This window comes from Bombina bombina, chromosome 2 (assembly GCF_027579735.1).
Source record: "Bombina bombina isolate aBomBom1 chromosome 2, aBomBom1.pri, whole genome shotgun sequence".
Classification (NCBI taxonomy): domain Eukaryota; kingdom Metazoa; phylum Chordata; class Amphibia; order Anura; family Bombinatoridae; genus Bombina; species Bombina bombina.
The window spans coordinates 194,660,000-194,686,096 of record NC_069500.1 but is presented as its reverse complement, the minus strand read 5'-3'; positions in this window follow the sequence as shown (position 1 = coordinate 194,686,096).

Genomic DNA, 26,097 nt, shown 5'->3' with positions numbered 1-26,097 from the left:
AAAAACCATCAAGAGGGGTTTCCTTTAACCCCTTAACGACTGAGGACGTGCAGGGTACGTCCTCAGAAAAAAGGCAGTTAACGCCTGAGAACGTACCCTGCACGTCCTCAGTGTGGAAAGCAGCTGGAAGCGATCCTGCTCGCTTCCAGATGCTTTCCGGTTATTGCAGTGATGCCTCGATATGGAGGCATCCTGCAATAACCTTTTTAAGTCATTCGGTGCAGAGAGAGCCACTCTGTGGCCCTCTCTGCACCAGAGATCGGTGGCTCCCTGCGTTGGTGGGTGGGAGCCGGACCGGGAGGCGGTGGCGGCCATCGATGGCCCTGTTGATGTGAAGGGGGGCGGGATCGTGGGCGGGGGTGGCTGGGGGCGCGCACGGGCGCGCGCACGTGCACGGGAGGGTGGGGGCGGGCGCGTGCATGGGGAGGGAGTGGGTGGGAACCGCTACACTACAGAAAATGTGGAAATAAAAAATATAAAAAAAATATATAAAAAAATGTCAAAATAATAAAAAAAAACGATCAGCAAGGTGGTGGGGGTTTGTCTGTGTGTGTGTGTGGGGGGGGGGGGAAGCTACACTACAGAAAAAAAAACCCAAACAAAAAAAAAGCACTTTTTATTGTAAACTGGGTACTGGCAGACAGCTGCCAGTACCCAAGATGGCCCCCAATAAGGCAGAGGGGAGGGTTAGAGAGCGGTTTTGGGGGGGATCAGGGAGGTTGGGGGCTAAGGGGGGGATCCTACACAGTAGCATATGTAAATATGCTAAAAAAAATTTTCATTTTTTTTTAAAACCCTTTTATTTTAGTACTGGCAGACTTTCTGCCAGTACTTAAGATGGCGGGGACAATTGTGGGGTGGGGGAGGGAAGGGAGCTGTTTGGGAGGGATCAGGGGGTGGGATGTGTCAGATGGGAGGCTGATCTCTACACTAAAGCTAAAATTAACCCTGCAAGCTCACTACAAACTCCCTAATTAACCCTTTCACTGCTAGCCATAATACACGTGTGAGGCGCAACAGGATTTAGTGGCCTTCTAATTACCAGAAAGCAACGCCAAAGTCATATATGTCTGCTATTTCTGAACAAAGGGGATCCCAGACAAGCATTTACAACCATTTGTGCCATAATTGCACAAGCTGTTTGTAAATGATTTCAGTGAGAAACCTAAAATTGTGAAAAATTTTACGTTTTTTTTAATTTGATCGCATTTGGCGGTGAAATGGTGGCATGAAATATACCAAAATGTGCCTAGATCAATACTTGGGGTTGTCTACTACACTACACTAAAGCTAAAATTAACCCTACAAGCTCCCTAAAAGCTCCCTAATTAACCCCTTAACTGCTGGGCATGATACACTTGTGGTGCGCAGTGGCATTTAGCGGCCTTCTAATTACCAAAAAGCAATGCCAAAGCCATATATGTGTGCTATTTCTGAACAAAGGGGATCCCAGAGAAGAATTTACAACCATTTATGCCATAATTGCACAAGTTGTTTGTAAATAATTTCAGTGAGAAATCGAAAGTTTGTGAAAAAATTTGTGAAAAAGTGAACGATTTTTTGTATTTGATCGCATTTGGCGGTGAAATGGTGGTATGAAATATACCAAAATTGGCCTAGATCAATACTTTGGGATGTCTACTAAAAAAAAATATATACATGTCAAGGGATATTCAGGGATTCCTGAAAGATATCAGTGTTCTAATGTAACTAGCGCTAATTTTGGAAAAAATGGTTTGGAAATAGCAAAGTGCTACTTGTATTTATGGCCCTATAACTTGCAAAAAAAGCAAAGAACATGTAAACATTGGGTATTTCTAAACTCAGGACAAAATTTAGAAACTATTTAGCATGGGTGTTTTTTGGTGGTTTTAGATATGTAACAGATTTTGGGGGTCAAAGTTAGAAAAAGTGTGTTTTTTTCCATTTTTCCTCATATTTTATCATTTTTTTTATAGTAAATTATAAGATATGATGAAAATAATGGTATCTTTAGAAAGTCCATTTAATGGCGAGAAAAACGGTATATAATATGTGTGGGTACAGTAAATGAGTAAGAAGAAAATTACAGCTAAACACAAACACCGCAAAAATGTAAAAATAGCCTTGGTCCCAAACGGACAGAAAATGGAAAAGTGCTGTGGTCATTAAGGGGTTAATAAAGTATAATTATATCTAATTTTATCAAATCAGTAAAAAACAAACAAAAAAAACTACTACCACTTTTCACCTGGTACCACTCGATAACAAACAAAAGCTAGAAATGTAGTCTTCTACAGGCTTCTACGCAAAAGTCAAAAGTGTGTAAATACCTCAAATATGTATTTATATAGCTGTATTAGAGATGGGCGAATGTTTTGCAACTTTTGAAAAATAAAACAAATTTTAACACTTTCGTTCATTCATAGTTGGGGGGATTATTTCATACTTGGACCCAGGAAGCACAATGTTCTAAACTGGTCATGGGTATGGTTAATCAGAAACATATAATCTAAACTGTAGAACAGAAACAGTTCTCCTGATGAGAACAAAGAATAGGCTTCATATTTGTCAAGCTACACTATTGTACAAAAGAATTTAAAAAACAACATTGAGAATATCTGTTTATATCTGTGTGATGTACAAAGAGCACACGCTGAAATGGACAAATTCTCTAATGTTACTAATGTGTTTGCTATACAATAAAATCATTGTAGTCGTTATACGTTTGTCTCACCCTACTGACATAAATACATTATTTTCAGTATGAAAGTTACTTAATCACTTTAAAATTATACTCATGAAATCATAATGATATTTACAACACTACTATGCATCCAAGTTCCATACTTTTATTTGCCATCATTTCTAAATGTATCCAAATTCTCTAAACTGACAACAATTATACTTGTAAAGCACAATGAATACATTGAGCATTAGCAATAAGGGACAGTTAATTTCTTTAGAGAATTATACCAAATGGAAACATTGTGAGATCTGTCCAATTAATTTAATGAAATTGTAATGCACAAAAAAACTTCTGATAATTGGCACCTATGTGGTTAACCCATGCAAAGTTAAATGTTGTTCCATGGCTTATTGTATTGCCACTCCTAAAAATGACTGTTCAAGAAGCTTATGGGACTGGAGCATGCACTTCATTCTAACAATTTATTTAAACCCTGCAAAGAAAACAAGAGTTTGTTCAATAATACAAGGTTATAAATTAACCTAATAACCTATGTGGCAGTATAACAGATAATTAATCATAATGGTACACTTTTCTGCCTCTTACAAGTACGGAGTGCTTTGCTTTCACATAAATATTTTCTATCAGAAATAAATATTCATATTATTTTAAAAACCCAAGTTAAGTAATAACAATTTAAATATTTAATGTCTGCATTGTGCACTGAGATATATATTTGTTGATTAAATGTACCATGTTCTTCAGGGTTACTTGAACTAATATTTCAATGTAAGTCTTTTTTTTCCTTTAAGAAAAACAAGGAAATGTAAAGTTTAAATATTTAAATGGTGCATGAAGGATATTACATAAACATCTTACCAAGTGCTGTTTAATGGTCTTAGGAAAGATTTTCTTTTATTTTTAATGTTTTACCAAGGGCTCCTTCAGAAACTGATTTATAATAAACAGAGTGTGGTTATAATGGTGGGAAATCAACACATAGAACATACAAAATGGATAATTTATTTTTATTACTGGAGTTGTAGAAATGGTCCTTTTAATCATCCTTTTAACTTTTAAATAGCTATTAAATACAAACACATTTGAATAGTTCAGTACAGTTATGATGATTTTAACATATGGTTTGTTTAAAATAACAAATTCAATTTTAGTACCTGTTAAAAATTTGAACATTTAACTTTTTTGCAACTGCAATAAGCTAATATTAAAAAATATATAAGTAAATATGGGCTGTAAAATAGAAAAAGGCGTTAATACAAAATTAAGTAGAAGATAATTCTCTCTGGATATGAAACCTAGATATTTATTTCTTTTAAAAAAAATTTTTTAAAGTAGTTAATCTATTATAGCATTTTTATAAATACATATCGAATTATGAATTTATTGTGTTTAAAAAATGCATTAAAAACCTATAAAATAAGAGATAAAAAATTACTATTTTCAATAGGCTACAGAATGTATAAAGAAAATATATGTTAACAAAGCAAAAACAAAATTCAATTCCCAACTAAATTAAACTAAAAACAAAAATACTCACCCTATCTAGAGAATTAGAATCTCTCCAAATTCCTGATTAGTGTCTGGTCAGACTAAACAAGAACACTTTCTGTTATAGTTTTTACTGTATTTTTTAAACATATTAAATACTTTATTGTTTTTGTATTCATATCACTGTCTCTTGTATAACATAATAAATAATTTATTGTATACATATTCATATCACTGTCTCTTGTTAGGTAATTATATTTGTCTCAAGATAGTAGCTATACATTTCTTTTTTATAAAGTGTACTGCATTTTGGCTGTGCTCATTTTTATAAAAATATAGAAAACACTGAAACTGAACATGAACAGACAAAGGCAGTTGAATTAAACAAAACATATTTGCTTTTTTTTTTTAATAATTTTGTTGGTTTGTAATTAATGTTCATACAAAAAAGTGAGGGAGAACACTCTATTACCATATATTTATCTAAATTTGGTGCAAGAAGTTGGTCAATTATATGTTGAAAATCAAAAAAAGAAAAAAAAAACAACCTAGAAAATAAAATTGAAAGCTAAAGTGTGACACCAGCTGCACTCAATGTATTAATTTAATTTGAGATACATATATATCACATTTCCACATAATCACACAATTAAAATCATTGAACAAAAGAAAAAAAAGAAAAGAAAGACCGGGCCCCTGCAATTCAAGGGTAAAAGAATAACACACTTTAATACTATGCGCAGAATACTGCACTTACAGAGTTATAAGAACAGAAGTTCATATCACCGTGTAATTACAGTACCCTCCGCAGTGTCAGTCCTGCTCGGGGCAATTGAGAGCCTCTTTCCGTCTTGCCTTTAAAATTAAAGTTAATCCCACTCTTTGGGAATGGCAAGATCCGTGAGGCAATGGGAGGGGAAATTGTCTTACACTGCCAGTTTGATTTGAAGTATGGAAATATATACAACATCTAAGTGAAGCGTATATTAATAAATAAATGCTAGTCAAGATATATATATATATATATATATATATATATATATATAAAAATATATATGCTTGTATTAAGAGAATGTTTTGGTAAGAACAGTCTAGGAATGAAATTGATAAGCATAAATTTAAAACATAATTAAAATCAGCCATGCTTATATATTTGTGATCATTATTGGCTATTTCGGAATTAAATAGTACATCAATTTCTAAGATTGACCTTTAGGGGCATATTTATCAAGGTCCTAAAGACCGCTGCTCCATAACTTGTCCGCCTGCTCTGAGGCCATGGACAGAAATCAACCCGATTGAATATGATTGGGTGGATTGAGACCCCCTGATAGCGACCGATTGGCCGCAAATCTACAGGGGGCAGCATTGCACCAGCAGTTCACAAGAACTGCTGGTGCAATGATAAATGCTGACAGTGTATGCTGTCGGCATTTAGCGATGTGCGGCGGACATGATACTCTACTTCGTATCATGTCCGCTCGCACAATGATAAATATGCCCCATAATCTTTATAGAAGACACTTTATAGAAGATTAAAACCAGTCTTTGACATTAACTTCATTTTAAAAGGAAAGGTGCCAAAAGGCTCTCAATATCAGCTTGAGAAAGTTCTTCAGAAAACAGTCAATGTCACTGTCCAGCACTTCCTTGTAACTCACGTGCAAGCTGTAGGGGCCTGCAACCCCAAACAATCAAAGTAATAATACAATACCAGCAACACCGTGATCTACACCACCTGAGTGACCAATTGTGGCCAGCACTAACTCTGTATTTTCAAATATTTCCATCTTTTTAGACAAATTATTACAACCATATGTAGTAAAAGCTATGTCTTATATAAAAGATACTAGTGATTTCTTGGTGAAACTGGAAAATCTAGATATTACTTCCAATAAATGTATATTGTATAATCTAGATGTAACTAGTTTATATATGTCTATTGCCCACTCTAGTGGATTAGGAGCTGTAAGGAAAACATTGTCCTCAACTAATGATTACCCAATTATTCAACAGGAATTTATCATAGAATTGATGGAAATTGTTCTCTATTACAATTATGTTTTAATTCAGGACACTTTCTATATGCAGAGACAGGAAACTTCCATGGGATCCAATGTTGCCCCTACCTACGCCAATATATACATGAATCAATTTGAAGAAAAATTTGTATTTGAAAATGAATTGTTCTTACTATGTGGCGCCACATGGTGGCGTTACATAGATGACATTTTTGGCATGTGGTGGGGTGACATTGGATCCCTAGAGAAATGTGTATCTACCCTTAATGCTGCTACATCCCACATTAAGTTCACATTGACACATAGTGAAATATCTGTCCCGTTTTTTTAATACTCTAGTATATAAGGAAGGTAATGTTTTAAAAACAGATTTATATACTAAAGAGACAAATTACAACAGTTTGCTGCACTTTACTATCGCACATCCAGAGACCCTACTTAAGTCCCTTCCATATAACCAATTATTGAGAGTGAGACGCATTGTACAAGATGACTCTTTGATTAAAACCAGATTAAGTGAGATGGGTAATAAGTTTATTGTAAGGGGTTACCCTAAATCTAATATTCACAAAACTATTAAAAAAGTCCATGAAATTCCCAGAACCGAGGTATTGAGACCCAAAATAAATGAAGGGAGTAAACAAAAACAGAATAGAATGGCTTTTGTTTCTAAGTATAATGTGCTAAGTAAACGTATTTCAGGGATTGTGAGGAAACATTGGCACTTATTGAGGGATTGTCATCCATCACATGAGGTTTTTAAAAGTTATGAGGGCTGATGTAGGCAGCAATACAACAGATAATACGGGATATATTACATCCAAGAGGAATGGTTGCTTCCCTTGTCTATCATGTTCAAATTGCAATAGTATGATTAAAGGAGATACATTTACACATCCCTTACAGGTCAGAAATTTAAAATCTGTGGATTTCACGCATGCAATACTACTTATGCAGTTTATTTAATCAAATGTCCATGTGGGATTATTTATTTGGGCGAGATGACCCAAAAAGTGAGAGACAGAATGATACAGCATAAATCAGCAATAAGACGTAAGGATAAGAAAGCCCCAGTGGCTCACCACTTTGTTGAAGCTGGTCATTCTGTCTCTCAACTTAGATTTCAGATAATTGAACATGTTGCCCCTTTAAGAAGGGGAGGTAAAAGAGAGCTTCATCTTAAGAGGCGAGAAGCACATTGGATTTATAAATTAGATTCTATGTATCCAAAAGGAATGAATAGGGACATGGAATGGAATTTATTTGTATAGATATTCGCTGCCCCAATGTTCTGTTTTTGTTTTAAATGTTAATATACTAGATACCACTAGGTGGAGATATAATATAAGTAAACTCTGCAAGAAGTATAAAGGAGTTAATGAAAAGGTCAAATTAATTAAACCACCTGTGATTGTGTATAATGGTGAGCATTTTGGATATTACCTGTTATGACATGAATAAGGGCAGATAGCCCGAAACGTTGTCTTTTTCTGTTCCCTCTATGCTGGAATAAAGTTGAGTATCTGTATCTCACGGTGCTGCTGAGAAAGTTCTTCAGGAGGAGAACGAACTGTGTAACATAGATACATAGAAACATAGATATTGACAGCAGATAAGAGCCATAGGCCCAGCTTGTCTGCCCGTTATTTCCTAAACGTTTAAACTCATCTAGTTCGTAGGACAGCCTTATGCTTGTCCCAGGCATTCTTAAAGTCCCCCACAGTGTTTACATAGGGATTCTTGCTAGTCCCCCTCAAAGCTTGCAAAAGCAAGCAGAGAGGCGGATGCGTACTCCATCGCTACAAGCAGGACTGACACTGGGGACTGTACCGTGATATGAACTTCTGTTTTTATAACTTAGTAAGGGCAGTATTTAGCGCATATTATCAAATGGCTAGATTACGAGTTTTGCGGTATGAGTGAAAAAGCAGCGATATGGCTCTTTTTCACTACCGCTGGTATTACGAGTCTTGCAGGTTTGGCTGCATGGCACACTTTTTTGGCCGGAACGCAACGTAACTACCACAGCTTTCAAAAAGTCCTTTTTCAATGGGACTTCCTTTGCGCCGGTATTGCGAGTCTGCCTGGGAGGCCAAAAAGTGAGCGGTACACCCTATACCGTCAAGATCCATACCGTAAACTGAAAGTCAGTAGTTATGGGTTTTATGTTACAACGCTGTAACATAAAACTCATAACTAAAGTGCTAAAAAGTACACTAACACCCATAAACTACCTATTAACCCCTAAACCGAGGCCCTCCCGCATCGCAAACACTATAATAAAAATATAAACCCCTAATCTGCCGCTCTGGACATTGCCGCACTATAATAAATATATTAATGCCTAAACCGCCGTACTCCCGCATCACAAACACTAGTTAAATGTTATTAACCCCTAATCTGGTGTCCCTAACATCACCGTAACCTACATTACTGTTATTAACCCCTAATTTGCTGACCCTAAAATCGCCGCCACTAAACTAAAGTTATTAACCCCTAAACCTAACCCTAAGTCTAACCCTAACACCCCCTAACTTTAATGTAATTAAAATAAATCTAAATAAAACCTACTATGAATAACTAAATAATTCCTATTTAAAACTAAATACTTACCTGTGAAATAAAACCTAAGCTAGCTACAATATAACTAATAGTTACATTGGATCTAGCTTAGGTTTTATTTTTATTCCACAGGCAAGTTTGTATTTATTTTAACTAGGTAGACTAGTTAGTAAATAGTTTTTAACTATTTACTAACTACCTAGCTAAAATAAATACAAATGCACCTGTAAAATAAAACCTAACCTGTCACACTAACACTTGACCTTACACTACAATTAAACAAATAATTTAATTAATGTAAATAAATTACATTAATTAAATACAATTAACTAAATTACAAAACCCCCAACTAAATTACACAAAATAAAAAAGAAATTATCAAATATTTAAACTAATTACACCTAATCTAATAGCCCTATCAAAATAAAAAAGCCCCCCAAAATAAAAAAAACCCTAGCCTAAACTAAACTACCAATAACTCTTAAAAGGGCATTGCCCCACTGAAATTAGCTCTTTAACCTGTAAAAAAAAAATACAAACAACCCCCCAACAGTAAAACCCACCACCCACATAACCAAATCCTCCAAATAAAAACCTATCTAAAAAACCTAAGCTCCCCATTGCCCTGAAAAGTACATTTGGATGGGCTTTTAGCTCTTTTTCTGCTCAAACCTGTCGCGATCGCTCAGCTGCTGATCGCTTCTTTCTACAGCGCGGTAGCGCTTTCATTGGTTGCCTAGCAACCCTGTTCCTGTCGGCCCTTCCGATGACGTCAGGAGGCCTTCTTATTCCGGCGTCTCCTCTCATCGGTGCCTGTTTGTTTTACTCGTGGGCTTTTGTGAGTACAAATTTATTCCTGAATCTGTGCCTGTTTATTTTGAACCCTTATCCCCTACCTGCCTGATAACACGTTGCTGGACACTGCTTACCTGACTACTCTATTGGTTAACCCCTACCTGCCTGATAACATGTTGCTGGACACTGCTTACCTGACTACTCTATTGGTTAACCCCTACCTGCCTGATAACACGTTGCTGGACATTGCTTACCTGACTACTCTATTGGTTAACCCCTACCTGCCTGATAACACGTTGCTGGACACTGCTTACCTGACTACTCTATTGGTTAACCCCTACCTGCCTGATAACACGTTGCTGGACACTGCTTACCTGACTACTCTATTGGTTAACCTCTACCTGCCTGATAACACGTTGCTGGACACTGCTTACCTGACTACTCTATTGGTTAACCCCTACCTGCCTGATAACATGTTGCTGGACACTGCTTACCTGACTACTCTATTGGTTAACCCCTATCTGCCTGATTAGACGTTACTGGATATTGCTTGCCTGACTATTCTATTGGTTAACCATTACCTGCCTGATTACACGTTGCTGGACATTGCTTGCCTGATTACTCTATTGATTAACCCTTTCTACACAAAGTTTCTTCTCCTGACCCTGCTGTGTCATCTTCCAGTCTATTACTGTGAGTATATATTATACTACAGCTGTCACAGGGTCAGGTCCTGGTATATACTCACTGTGCTAGGGTGTTTTTAACCTCATTCTAGCATTTGGGTCTAACTCTGGACTTTACCTATCCTGACATTACAAACAGGCCATATAATGGACCCTGGTGAGTTATCCAGAGCTGTAGCTCTACAGGGACAGCTTCTTGGAACCCACTCTGCACACCTGCAATCCCTGGATTCTAAATTGGATCAAATAACTGCTCTTTTGCATAATCTTTTTCCTCCTTCTCAAGTCTCGGCAACACCTGTTGTTCCTGTGGCCAGCTCTAACCCTGCATTTAATCCGCCACAACCTGCAGAACAATTTATTCCTAGAATTCCCCTACCGGATAAATATGACGCCAATCCTGAAGACTGTCGAGGATTTCTTAATCAGTGCCGCCTTCACTTCAGAAATAATCCTCAGATGTTTGGTTCCTCTTCCTCCAAGATCACCTTTTTAATTTCTCTTATGAAGGGTAAAGCCCTGGCTTGGGTTTCTCCACTGTTGGAAAAGGATGATCCTTTGCTCCAGGATATTGACACTTTTGTATCTATATTTTCTTCTGTGTTTGATAAACCTGGTAGATCAGCGGTGGCTGAAGCAGGACTTTTAGATTTAAGACAAGGATCTCTTTCTGTAGCACAATACGCTATAGAATTCAGGACTTTAGCTGCTGAAACTATGTGGAATCATGGGACACTGCGTGCAGCATTTCGTAAAGGTCTTTGTGATCGTTTGTGATTGGTTTATAGGGATCTTCCCGATTCTCTAGAAGATCTTATCAACCTATGTGTCAAGCTTAATGCTCGTTACTCTGAGCGTCTCCATGAACGTGACCGTAACAGAAGATCCTTTATCAGATCTCCCTTTCGTCCTATGCCTCATTCTCCAAAACTTCCTACTCCTAATACTTCTATCTCTGAGTCAAGTGAACCCATGGAGGTTGGTGCTATTAAATTATCCGAAGCTGAACGTCTCAGAAGGCGTAATCTGGGACTATGTCTGTACTGCGGTATTAAGGGGAATATGTTCAAAGATTGTCCAACTCGTCCAATAAAAGCCAGGGCTTAACTCCAGGAAGAGGGGCTGAGTTAAGCCAAAGTTCTTTTTCTTCCCTCAATCCCAAGCTGTTTGTTCCGGTTACTGTCCGCTTTGGCAACACCAAATTTCAGGCTCAAGCACTCATCGACTCTGGAGCTGCAGGAATGTTTATGGATTCAGAGTTTGTCAATGCTTTTCGTATTCCTTTGCTTTCCAAGAACCAAATAATTAAAGTCACTACTGTCAGTGGTCAACCTTTAGGTTCTGGTTTCATTTGATATTCTACCATTCCTCTTCTCATGTCTGTAGGAGTACTTCATTCCGAAACCATTTGCTTTGACATCATCTCTTCTCCACAGTTTCCCCTCATTTTGGGACTTCCTTGGCTTCAACTACATGATCCAGTTTTTTCCTGGTCCAAAGGAGAGCTTGTTGCTTGGGGATCTTCTTGTTTCACACAGTGTTTACGGAATGCTCCCAAAACTTCTAGTACTGTTGTGGCAGTTTTGGATGTTCCTGATTCTTTGCCTGAACAATATCATTCTTTCTGTGATGTCTTTTCCAAAAAAGATGATGAAGTATTACCTCCTCACCGGACCTTTGATTGTCCCATTGACTTATTACCAGGAGCACCTCTACCTAAGGGTAAAACTTACCCACTTTCTCATCAAGAGAATGTTTCACTTGAGGAATATATCAAGGATAATTTGGCCTGAGGTTTTATCCGCCCTTCTTCTTCTCCAGTAGGGGCAGGTTTCTTCTTTGTGGAAAAGAAAGATGGAGGTCTTCGTCCTTGCATTGATTATCGGGCTCTTAATCAAATTACAATCAAGAATTGTTATCCACTCCCTCTCATTCCCGAAATATTTGATCGTCTCCAGGGTGCTTCCATCTTCACCAAATTGGATCTTCGTGGGGCATATAATTTGGTCAGAATTCGTAAAGGGGACAAGTGGAAAACTGCCTTCAACACTAGGTTTGGACACTACAAATATTTAGTTATGCCTTTTGGGTTATGCAATGCCCCTGCAGTTTTCCAACATTTCGTTAATGAAATTTTCAGAGACTATCTTAATCAATTTGTTATTATCTATCTTGATGATATTCTGATTTATTCCCGGACTGTACAGGATCACATTCATCATGTTACATTAGTACTCCAGAGATTACATGAAAATTCTCTTTTTGCCAAGCTTGAAAAGTGTTCTTTTCATCAAGAATCTATTCCTTTCTTGGGTTACATTATTTCTCCGTCTGGATTCAAGATGGATTCTGACAAACTGTCGGCTATCCTAGACTGGCCTAGACCTACTTCCTTAAAATCTCTTCAAAGATTCCTGGGGTTTGCCAATTATTATCGTAAGTTCATAAAGGACTTTGCTAACATCTGGGCACCCCTTACTGCTCTTACTAAAAAGGGTCAGGATTGCAAGCATTGGTCTGATCCAGCCTTACAGGCATTTGAATCTCTAAAGTCTGCATTTACTTCGGCTCCCATTCTTTGCCATCCTGTTCCGACTCTTCAATTCATTCTTGAAGTGGATGCTTCTCTGATTGCTGCTGGGGCAGTACTATCTCAGCGAAATCCTGTTTCTAGCAAGATTCTACCTGTGGGATTTTTCTCCAAGAAGTTCAATACCTCCGAACTGAATTATGATGTTGGAAACAAAGAACTGTTAGCTATTAAAATGGCTTTGGAAGAATGGAGACATCTGCTTGAAGGCACTGTTCTACCATTTCTTATACTCACAGACCATAAAAATCTTCTGTATCTTCATACTACCAAACGCCTCAACTCACGTCAAGCCCGACGGGCTCTGTTCTTCTCCAGATTTAATTTTGTCCTCTCTTATATTCCTGGCTCTAAGAATACGAAAGCAGACGCCTTATCTAGACAATTTCTGGCTTCTGATTCTACGTTTCTGGATTCTGAACCCATTCTTCACCCTGCTAAAGTTCTGGCTCAGTTATCTACGTTTCCTCTACAAGCATTACAGTCTGCTCAAGCTTCTGTTCCTTCATCTTATGACATACCTCCTGGGATCTTATTTGTACCTACTGAATACCGACTAAAACCTCTTCGTTGGGCTCATGATAATGTTCTGTCTGGACATCCAGGAGTACGTAATACTTTGTGGAGACTCAAACAACATGTCTGGTGGCCTTCCATGGGCAAAGATGTCAAAGATTATGTTGCAGCTTGTAATTCCTGTACCTCTAATAAACAATCCTCATCATTACCTTTTGGTCTCTTACAACCTCTGCCTGTTCCATACTATCCCTGGTCTCATGTTTCCATGGACTTTATTACAGATCTTCCTAATTCTGCCGGAAACAAGACCATATGGGTGGTGGTAGACAGGTTTTCCAAAGCAGCTCATTTTGTTCCATTAACTGGATTACCATCGGCCCAGAAACTCGCTGAATTGTTTATTCTCCATATCACCAGATTACATGGTTTTCCTTTGGACATCGTTTCTGATCGAGGAGTTCAGTTTGTCTCAAGATTTTGGAAATATCTGTGCAAACAGTTTGGAGTTACCATATCTCTTTCTACTGCGCATCATCCTCAGTCCAACGGGCAAACTGAGCGGGTAAATCAATCTCTTGAGTCCTATCTCAGGCACTATGTTAATCATCAACACTCCAATTGGTCTCAACTTCTTCCTTTAGCAGAACTTGCTTACAATTCCCGCTTCAACTCTTCTTTACAGACTTCTCCTTTCAAGGCAGCCTATGGATTCGAACCTAGAACTTTTCCTATGTCTTCGGGAGGTTCTGGAGTTCCTGGAGCAGATCGTACAGAGAGAAGTCTTTGTAAACACTGGAAGAAGATTCGGGAAATCCTTCTTCTCTCTACTCAAAAGTATAAACGATTTGCTGATCGCAGACGCCGGAAGGCGCCCTCTTTTCGGACTGGAGACAAGGTTTGGATTTCCACCAGATTCATCCAACTCAAACAACCCTGTGCTATATTGGGTCCCAAATACATCGGACCATTCAGGATTGTTTCCAAGGTATGTTCTACTGCCTACAGGGTGGCTTTACCAGACAACTTGAAGATTCACCCTGTCTTTCACGTATCTCTTCTTAAACCAGCAGTCTCTAACCGGTTTTCCACCAAATGTAGAGTTCCCTCTCCGTTCCTTGTGGATGGTACTTCAGAATTTGAGATCAGTCAAATTCTTGATTCCAGATTACGGGGTAACCGTCTGTACTATTTGGTCCATTGGAAGGGATATCCCATCACTGAACGTTCTTGGGAACCTGCTTCTCATGTCCGTGCCTCTGCTTTGATCAAACGGTTCCACGCCCAGAATCCTTCGAAGCCTGTTCGGGTTCCCCGGAGGGGCCCTTGAGGTGGGGGCACTGTCGCGATCGCTCAGCTGCTGATCGCTTCTTTCTACAGCGCGGTAGCGCTTTCATTGGTTGCCTAGCAACCCTGTTCCTGTCGGCCCTTCCGATGACGTCAGGAGGCCTTCTTATTCCGGCGTCTCCTCTCATCGGTGCCTGTTTGTTTTACTCGCGGGCTTTTGTGAGTACAAATTTATTCCTGAATCTGTGCCTGTTTATTCTGAACCCTTATCCCCTACCTGCCTGATAACACGTTGCTGGACACTGCTTACCTGACTACTCTATTGGTTAACCCCTACCTGCCTGATAACACGTTGCTGGACACTGCTTACCTGACTACTCTATTGGTTAACCCCTACCTGCCTGATAACACGTTGCTGGACATTGCTTACCTGATTACTCTATTGGTTAACCCCTACCTGCCTGATAACACGTTGCTGGACACTGCTTACCTGACTACTCTATTGGTTAACCCCTACCTGCCTGATAACACGTTGCTGGACACTGCTTACCTGACTACTCTATTGGTTAACCTCTACCTGCCTGATAACACGTTGCTGGACACTGCTTACCTGACTACTCTATTGGTTAACCCCTACCTGCCTGATAACACGTGGCTGGACACTGCTTACCTGACTACTCTATTGGTTAACCCCTATCTGCCTGATTACATGTTACTGGATATTGCTTGCCTGACTATTCTATTGGTTAACCATTACCTGCCTGATTACACGTTGCTGGACATTGCTTGCCTGATTACTCTATTGATTAACCCTTTCTACACGAAGATTCTTCTCCTGACCCTGCTGTGTCATCTTCCAGTCTATTACTGTGAGTATATATTATACTACAGCTGTCGCAGGGTCAGGTCCTACTACAGGTTATACTACAGCTGTCGCAGGGTCAGGGTGTTTTTAACCTCATTCTAGCATTTGGGTCTAACCCTGGACTTTACCTATCCTGACAAAACCCTAATCTAAAAATAAAACACACCCAATAAACCCTTAAAAAAAAAAACTAACACTAACCCCGGAAGATCCACTTACAGTTTTTGAAGACCCGACATCCATCCTCAACGAAGCAGCAGAAGTCTTCATCCAAGCGGCAAAAAGTCCTCAACGAAGCCGGGAGAAGTTTTCATCCAAACGGGCCGAAGTCTTAATCCAAGCCGACAGAAGTCTTCATCCAGACGGCATCATCTATCTTCATCCATCCGCTGTGGAGTGGCTCCATCTTCAAGACATCCAGCGTGGAGCATCCTCTTCTTTCCACGGCGACTGAAGAATGAAGGTTCCTTTAAGGGACGTCATTCAAGATGGCGTCCCTTGAATTCTGATTGGCTGATAGAATTCTATCAGCCAATCGGAATTAAAGGGGAAAAATCATATTGGCTGATTGAGCTTCAATCCTATTGGCTGATCCAACTTTCTTTTCCCCATAGACATCAATGGGGTTGCGTTACGGAGATCGCCATTCCGCGATCGCAAGAGTTCGTTTTTTTCTAACACTTTCTCTCCATTGATGTCTATGGGGGAAAGCGTGCACGAGCATGTAAACTCAGGCCTTGGGTTTTGTGCTGTATGGAGCTTATCGCACCATACCACACAACAAGAGAAGGTTTTTCAGTAACTTGTAATGGCAGCGCTATGAAAAGTGCGATAACACAAATTTTTTTGCGTTATTTACACACCCAGTATAGTGCAAACACGTGTCAATGTTCCAATGAAATAATCTGTGTTCCTAGTGTAGTTCTTATATGCTCCGAAACCACAAAAACGTTTTCTTTATTTTTAATTATCTTGTTTTAAAGAGCAAATGGATAAGTGTATTGTATAAATGCTTGCAGGTATATATATTTTGCCAGTTGATAGTGTGTGAATTGGATTTTCATGACTAAATTTGTTAATAAGATATATACGCAACTGCTTACAGACAACTCTCATGAGGACAGTGTAGAACATCAAGCTCTACACATTTCAGTTTACTTTTCAGGTCTTTTATTCTTTGCAACTAAAACTTGCCTTCCTTGTACAGTTAGAACTGGCACTGGTGGTTTTAGACAACTGCTTTCATGAAGATTGGTATGGTAGAATTTCCCGTACCTTTGTTTTAAAATAGTCTGGTGGCCATTTTTAAAAATATCAGTACTTTTTATCTAAACAGCTCAGTCAAGAATTTTTGAACTGAAGTACTTAACATTTTCAAGCTTTTTAGTATATGTCAGTCTTGAATTGTGTTTAAAAATGTAAACGTATTTGAATATGTTTAACATAAAATGCTTTCTTGAACTTATACCATTGGTTGCAATTAATTTTGAGAAATAAAACTGAGGGCCTGATGGAGAGAGATTATAGTGTAGACTTCTCTGTTGCTGAACTCAGTGTATACAGTGGGTATTAAAAATAATCACCCCCTTGAAAATAATTACATTTTGTTGCTTTGCAGCCTAAAATTAAGACAGACACAGTTTTTGTTTATCCAGTTGTAATTACTCAGTGCATCTTATAACATTCAAGTGAAAGATATAACACCAACAAAAATAAAGACCATTCAAAAACAGAATCACTGAGTTGGTAAAAGGATCACCCCCTTGTGTCAGTATTTTGTTGAACCACCTTTTGCTTTAATTACAGCCTTTAGTCTGTTGGGATATGTCTCTACTAACTTTGCACATCTAGACTGTGCAAAATTTGCCCACTCTTCTTTGCAGAACTGCTCCAGTTCTGTTACATTTGATGGTGACCGTTTGTGGACTGGTGTCTTCAAGTCATACCACATATATTCAATGGGGTTTGACTAAGCCATGCAAGGAGATTCACCTTTTTCTCCTTCAACTACTGTGTGGTCATTTTTGCTGTGTGCTTTGGGTCCATTGTCATCTTGTAAGGTAAACTTTCTTGACAATTGACAACTTCCTGGCAGAGGGCAGCAGATTTTCCTCAAGAATTTGACTGTATTTTGCCTATCCTGAAAATGCTCCAGTACCTGCTGCAGAGAAACACCACCATAACAGGATATTACCACCTCCATGATTTACTGTAGGTATGCTGTTATTTGGATGGTGAGCTGTATTGGATTTCCTTCAGACATACAGTATCTACCTTTTTCCATGTGGCCTCAGAATCTCCTAGGTGTGTTATGGTAGAGCTCAGTCATGACTGCATGTGGCCTGTCTTGAGGAGTGGCTTTTTTCTTGCAATCCTCAAATACAAGCCACATTTGTGGAGAATTTGTGATATTGTTGTCACATGCACACAATGACCAATCTTTGTCAACAATTCCTACAACTGCTTCAGAGTTGCTGTGGGCTTCTTGGTAGCCTCTCTGACCAGTTTCCTCCTGACTCTTTCATCCAGTTTGGAGCAATGTCCTGGTCCAGAGAGTGTCTGTGTTGTACCAAATACCTTCTACTTCTTAATAAAAGACTTCACTGTGCTTCTAGGCATTGATACAGCCTTTGATATTTTCTTGTATCCATCTCCTGACATGTGCATGTTCACAACTTTATCTTGGAGATCTTTTGACAGTGTCTTGCCACCCATAGTTGATTGTTCGCTTCAGTTGCACTACCAGGGACTGAGATGCTCCAGAAAAGCTATTTTCATGCTGAGCTAATCAATATGCCCACAGCTGATCACAGTTGAAGTTCAAATGTCTTTGTGTGTGTCGTTGAGAAGGTGATTAGCTACACATGATTTAGTTTACAAGTAATTTTAGGAGGGGTGATCCTTTTTCCAACTCAGTAATTCTGTTTTTGAATTGTCATTGTTACATGTTGGTGTTATATCTTTCACTTAGATGTTATAAGTTGCACTGAGTAATTACAACTGGATAAACAAAAACTGTGTGTCTTTATTTCAGGCTGCAAAGCAACAAAATGTGATTATTTTCAAGTTTTTTTTTTTTATTTCAATACCCACTGTACTATAAGAAAAACAGCAGAACCTGGAAGACGAGAAATGCCTCACATAAAGGTTTCCTCTCAGATAAGATTATCTTAAATGACCCACCAGCACTGAAAAATTTCTCACAAAATTCTAGACAGGCAAACTTTGCTATATGTCAATAAAGGGTGTTCCCGGCATTTCTATATATGAAGGAGAGACAAGCACAATGCAATACAGCATTCACGACATGAGAGTTTTGTTACACTTTACTTTGTGCTTTGCATTTTTTATTACTTTACACTTCAGATTGGGTCCTTTCAGTATTATTAAATTAAATTTCGCACTTTCTCTTTTGTATTTTAATATATATAGATGCGACAGGGATTTTACAAATTATTATTATGTTTCATAAATTAAGATCATTCTTTGTATATTTCTTTGTATCTTTTACAAATTACATTGCACTTTGTATTTGCTCTATTGCAAAAATAAAACTGACAGCTTCAGAAAGTGGTAGGACAGGGTCAGGGCCACCATCAGGGGGTGACAGGGGTGACTACATTCAGGGGCCCGGGACCAGAATGGCCCGCCTGGCCCTGACTGACAAACAGCTGTTGCTGGCTATGATGGTAGTTAATTTGGGTTGTCTGGACAAGTTATTCCTGCTTTTTTAAAACATTTGCAAGACTTTTTTAAACAGGGCCCGGCTGCTGCATCAAGATGATATAATCAGACACACTCCCACCCAACCGGGCCCAACCTAACCAATCTCCACTGCTGCAGACTCACTCATTCATTTAAAGCAGGGCCAGGCACTTGATTGGTGAGGGGGCGGACACTCTATATAAGGGGCAAGAGAAATATAGTACACGATACTTACACCAAACTGGAGGGAGTCTGTCAGGAGGAGGGATGCTTGTTTACTGCTGGCTGATGCACCACAAATTGGCTAAAGGTAGGTAAAGGCCAGCCTGGCCCCATTACTATTATATTATTTAGGCTTAGGGGTGCTTGTAAAGTTTGAGAGGAAGCTGGACTCAAGGCCAGACTAGCGTTTGCCCGTGTTAAAGATTTTAATAGGAGAGTTGAGGTGAGCAGAGCAGCCTGCAGAAACTGTGCTATTACTTTTTGCCCCATCCCTCTGCTCACAAACAAAAGCATCATCACATGGGAATGGGAAGGAGTTGTGTGTGTAGGTGTAACCTCTCCCAGAAAATGGGTGCACAGAGTTCTGGAGCAGCATCTGGCAGTAGCAGATTGGGAGTGTGACTGACACAGAAATCCAGGGAAAACACTTGCATTCAGTCCGTAAGAAGGGGAGGGACTGTGCTCAGTAATTCAGGGGCAGCCAAAGATCTATCTGTGGGGAATGTACAGTGTGATTAGCCACACTCTAATAGCAGCTTAAAAAGTGAGTAAAAAAAAAATTGGCACAGACTTTAGCCACTCTATGCAAAAGCTGGGGTAAGTGCAGTTATTTTACTCACCTTTTTTAAGCTGCCATTAGACTGTGGCTAATCACACTGTACATTCTTCACAGATAGGTCTTTTGGCTTCTAATCACTTTGCTCCCGTTTGCCAGCCCCACATTCAGATGAGGAAGTATGAGCAGTGCCAGTAAAATTCTAACACTTTCAGGACTATACTCTGTACTATTGGCTATTGCCGATTTTAGAAAGCCCTGCACTGCTTGTGATTCCTCCCTTTAACCACTCCCTAACAAGTATGTTATACTGTGCAGGATGTTTTGCCCTGTTTTCCTGCCTTTTGTCTTTCCCTGCTGTGGCTTGTTAAACTCTGGCAGGGCAGGCTGCCACACTGGATCTCTAACAAACTGAGGAGATTTCCCATGTGGTGCACACTATATTAAGCTACAGAGTTTTTTTTAATTTTTTTATAAAACAAATAAAATATACTAGGACTGGAGACTATGGCCCCTATTTAAGAAAGGTCTTGCAGACCTTATCCGACAGTGCGGATTAGGTCCGCAAGACCTCACTGAATGCGGAGAGCAATACGCTCTCCGTATTCAGCATTGCACCAGCAGCTCACAAGAGCTGCTTGTGCAACGCCCCCTGCAGACTCGCGGCCAATTGGCCGTCAGCAGGGGGGTGTCAATCAACCCGATCATACTCGATTGGGTTGATTTCTGGTGATTCCTGGTGATTCCTGTCTGAAGACTCGCCCGAAACACGGGCCGTCAAGCTCCTTTCGGAGCTTGATAGATAGGCCCCTATGTCCAGGATATGCTGTGAGAATTGATATATATATATATATATATATATATATATATATATATAAAATGCAAGTGGTAAAAGCACTCACTGTTCAAATTTCAATCCATAATGCCAGGGTGCAACAAAGAATAAGTGATAGTAAATGAATAGTCCATAGGGTGCACTCGCCGTTACAAAGTGATTTATTAAAGAGTTAACGTTTTCGTGGAGTAACCCCCGTCTTCAGACTCTGTGTTTGTTCACTAGAGTCTGAGGACGGGGGTTACTCCCCAAAAACGTTAACTCTTTAATAAATCACTTTGTAACGGCGAGTGCACCCTATGGACTATTCATTTACTATATATATATATATATATATATATATATATATATATATATATATATATATATATATATATATATATATATTTATTATAGATAGCTGTGTTTTGTATTTGTATGAACAAATTTGTGTATCCCAACCCAAGCTATTATTTCATAAGCTATTCTTTTTTTTTATTATTAATTATTATTATTCTTTGAGAGCCAACAGCATTGCTTATGAAACTAAGCCAGTAGCTATTAATGTTACTTGGCATGTTCTCTATAATAAAGTAGTAGAGATTTATGTGATAAGAGAGGACATGCAAATCTTTCTCACTTAAACAAGAGGTTTTTTTGCCTGTGTGTATGTGTGTGTGTGTGTGTGTCCCTGCCACTCTGTGTGTGTCTCCCTGCCTGTGTGTGTGTGTGTCCCTGCCTGTGTGTGTGTGTCTCCTTGCCTGTGTGTGTGTGTGTGTCCCTGCAACTCTGTGTGTATCTCCCTGCCTCTGTGTGTGTGCCCCTGTTTGTGTGTGTCCCTGCCTGTGTGTGTGTTTGTCTCCTTGCCTGTGTTTTTGTCTCATTGCCTGTGTATGTGTGTGTATCTCCCTGCCTGTGTGTGTGTCTCCCTGCCTGTGTATGTGTGTGTCTCCCAGCCTGTGTAAGTGTGTGTGTGTCTCCCTGCCTGTGTATGTGTGTGTGTGTCTCCCTGCCTGTGTATGTGTGTGTGTATGTGTGTCTCCCTGTCTGTGTGTGTGTCTCCCTGCCTGTGTGTGCCCACAACGCAATAAACCTATTCAAGTATTAACCCCCTAAACGGCCATAGCCCACAATGCAATAAACCTAACCCCTAACCTAACCCTCCCTAACCTAACCCCCCTAAATAAACTAAAATTACCTAATTTACTAAATACTAAAGTTACTATTAAATATTAAAAAAATTAACACTACTTTTAAAATACAAATAAACTAAGTATAAATTAAAGGGGCAGTCTAATCAAAATTCAGGAGTAGACTGTCCCTTTAATTTGTGTTTTGTATTTGTATGAACAAATTTGTGTATCCCAACCCAAGCTATTATTTAATAAGCTATTCTTTTTTATTATTATTATTATTAATTATTATTAATCTTTGAGAGCCAACAGCATCGCTTGTGAAACTAAGCCAGTAGCTATTAATGTTACTTGGCATGTTCTCTATAATAAAGTAGTAGAGATTTATGTGATAAGAGAGGACATGCAAATCTTTCTCACTTAAACAAGAGTTTTTTTGCCTGTGTGTATGTGTGTGTGTGTGTCCCTGCCACTCTGTGTGTGTGTCTCCCTGCCTCTGTGTGTGTCTCCTTGCCTGTGTGTGTGTGTGTCCCTGCCCCTCTGTGTGTGTCTCCCTGCCTCTGTGTGTGTGTCCCTGCCTGTGTGTGTGTGTTTTTGTCTCCTTGCCTGTGTGTGTGTGTGTGTGTGTGTGTCTCCCTGCCTGTGTATATGTGTGTCTCCCAGCCTGTGTAAGTGTGTGTGTGTCTCCCTGCCTGTGTATGTGTGTGTGTCTCCCTGCCTGTGTATGTGTGTGTCTCCCTGCCTGTGTATGAGTGTCTCCCTGCCTGTGTATGTGTGTGTGTCTCCCTGCCTTTGTGTGTGTCTCCTTGCCTGTGTGTGTGTGTCTCCCTGCCTGTGTATGTCTCCCTGTCTGTGTGTGTGTCTCTCTGCCTGTGTATGTGTGTGTCTCCCTGCCTGTGTATGTGTGTGTCCCTGCCTTTTTGTGTGTGTATATCTCCTTGCCTCTATGTGTGTGTGTGTGTGTCCCATATATATTTCTAAGTATGTGTTGAACTAAATATATAGCAAATCTTTTTCACTTAAATAAGAGTTTTTTTTTACCAGTGTGTATGTGTGTCCCTGCCACTCTGTGTGTGTCTCCCTGCCTCTGTGTCCCTGCCTGTGTGTGTGTGTCCCTGCCTGTGTTTGTGTGTGTATCTCCCTGTCTGCGTGTGTGTGTGTCTCTCTGCCTGTGTGTGTCTCCCAGCCTGTGTATGTGTGTGTCTCCCTGCCTGTGTATGTGTGTGTCTCCCAGCCTGTGTATGCATGTGTGTGTCTCCCTGCCTGTGTATGCATGTGTGTGTCTCCCTGCCTGTGTATATGTGTGTGTGTCTCCCTGCCTGTGTATGTGTGTGTCTCCCTGCCTGTGTATGTATGTGTGTGTCTCCCTGCCTGTGTGTGTGTGTGTCTCCCTGTCTGTGTGTGTCTACCTGCCTGTGTGTGTCCCTGCCTGTGTGTGTCTCTCTGCCTGTGTGTGTGTGTGTGTCTCCCTGCCTGTGTGTGTGTGTCTCCCTGTCTGTGTGTGTGTCTCCCTGTCTGTCTGTGTGTGTGTCTCCCTGCCTATGTATGTGTGTGTCTCCCTGCTTGTGTGTGTGTCTCCCTGCCTCTGTGTGTGTGTGTCTCCCTGCCTGTGTATGTCTCCCTGCCTGTGTGTGAGTGTCTCCCTGCCTGTGTATGTGTGTTTGTGTGTCCCTGCCTCTGTGTGTGTGTGTCCCATATATATTTCTAGGTAAGTGTTGAACTAAATATATAGAAAAAATACTCATAATACAGGCATTTGGTCTTTGGTGGATGTAAAGAGTAATGAAATGCTTAAAAAAAAATCTTCAAAAGCTCACGCAAAAAGGTTTTGTGTTAGTAATTTGATTCAGATTTGCTTTTATGTTAAAAAAAAGTTTAGCTGTGTCTGTGCTATCCATTTTTTAAAAAAAAATCTTGCAATCCCAGTTAGCATGTGTAGCTTAAAAATGTTAGGTTAGTGTAGGGTCAAAATATGAGTGGAGGGGGGGGGCCTGACCACTGGCTTAGTCAGGGGCCACAAAATTTCTAGTGGCGGCCCTGGACAGGGGAGTTCCCTGGGTTGGACAGGGGAGTTCCCAGGGTATGTCTGAAGCTCTCACAATTCTCATGCTCACAATGCTGATAGTGGCTGCAAGCTGCATCCAGCAATTTTCAGAGCCGGATTTCTTCTTGTGAAAGTGCAATATACTAATATCTGTGCAATTCCAGATCTCAGCGTGTTGCACTTTCACAAGCATAAATCCAGCTCCGAAAATTTGCAGAATGCTGCTTGTAGCTGCCATACTTGCAATTAGATTAAGGTGTGAGAGAAATTATATTTGTTTAATAGAAGTAAATTAGATTTTTTTAAAACTTGCATGCTCTATCTGAATCATTAAACTTTAATTTTGACTTTATTGTCCCTTTAAAAACTGAGGCCTAGATTTAGAGTTTGGCGTTAGCCGTGAAAACCAGCGTTAGAGGCTCCTAACGCTGGTTTTAGGCTACTGCCGGTATTTGGAGTCACTCAAAATAGGGTCTAACGCTCACTTTTCAGCCGCGACTTTTCCATACCGCAGATCCCCTTACGTCAATTGCGTATCCTATCTTTTCAATGGGATCTTTCTAACTCCGGTATTTAGAGTCGTTTCTGAAGTGAGCGTTAGACATCTAACGACAAAACTCCAGCTGCAGGAAAATAGTCAGTAGTTAAGAGCTTTCTGGGCTAACGCCGGTTTATAAGGCTCTTAACTACTGTACTCTAAAGTACACTAACACCCATAAACTACCTATGTACCCCTAAACCGAGGTCCCCCCACATCGCCGACACTCGAATAAATTTTTTTAACCCCTAATCTGCCGACCGCCACCTACGTTATCCTTATGTACCCCTAATCTGCTGCCCCTAACACCGCCGACCCCTATATTATATTTATTAACCCCTAATCTGCCCCCCACAACGTCGCCTCCACCTGCCTACTCTTATTAACCCCTAATCTGCCGACCGCAAAGTGCCGCCACCTACGTTATCCTTATGTACCCCTAATCTGCTGCCCCTAACACCGCCGACCCCTATATTATATTTATTAACCCCTAATCTGCCCCCCACAACGTCGCCTCCACCTGCCTACACTTATTAACCCCTAATCTGCCGAGCGGACCTGAGCGCTACTATAATAAAGTTATTAACCCATAATCCGCCTCACTAACCCTATAATAAATAGTATTAACCCCTAATCTGCCCTCCCTAACATCGCCGACACCTAACTTCAATTATTAACCCCTAAGCTGCCGACCGGAGCTCACCGCTATTCTAATAAATGGATTAACCCCTAAAGCTAAGTCTAACCCTAACACTAACACCCCCCTAAGTTAAATATAATTTAAATCTAACGAAATAAATTAACTCTTATTAAATAAATTATTCCTATTTAAAGCTAAATACTTACCTGTAAAATAAATCCTAATATATCTACAATATAAATTATAATTATATTGTAGCTATTTTAGGATTAATATTTATTTTACAGGTAACTTTGTATTTATTTTAACCAGGTACAATAGCTATTAAATAGTTAAGAACTATTTAATAGCTAAAATAGTTAAAATAATTACAAATGTACCTGTAAAATAAATCCTAACCTAAGTTACAATTAAAACTAACACTATACTATCAATAAATTAATTAAATAAAATACCTACAATTACCTACAATTAACCTAACACTACACTATCAATACATTAATTAAATAAACTACCTACAATTAACCTAACACTACACTATCAATACATTAATTAAATACAATTCCTACAAATAAATACAAATAAATAAACTTGCTAAAGTACAAAAAATAAAAAAGAACTAAGTTACAAAAAATAAAAAAATATCTACAAACATAAGAAAAATATTACAACAATTTTAAACTAATTACACCTACTCTAAGCCCCCTAATAAAACAACAAAGCCCCCCAAAATAAAAAATGCCCTACCCTATTCTAAATTACTAAAGTTAAAAGCTCTTTTACCTTACCAGCCCTGAACAGGGCCCTTTGCGGGGCATGCCCCAAGAAGTTCAGCTCTTTTGCCTGTAAAAAAAAAACATACAATACCCCCCCCCAACATTACAACCCACCACCCACATACCCCTAATCTAACCCAAACCCCCTTAAATAAACCTAACACTAAGCC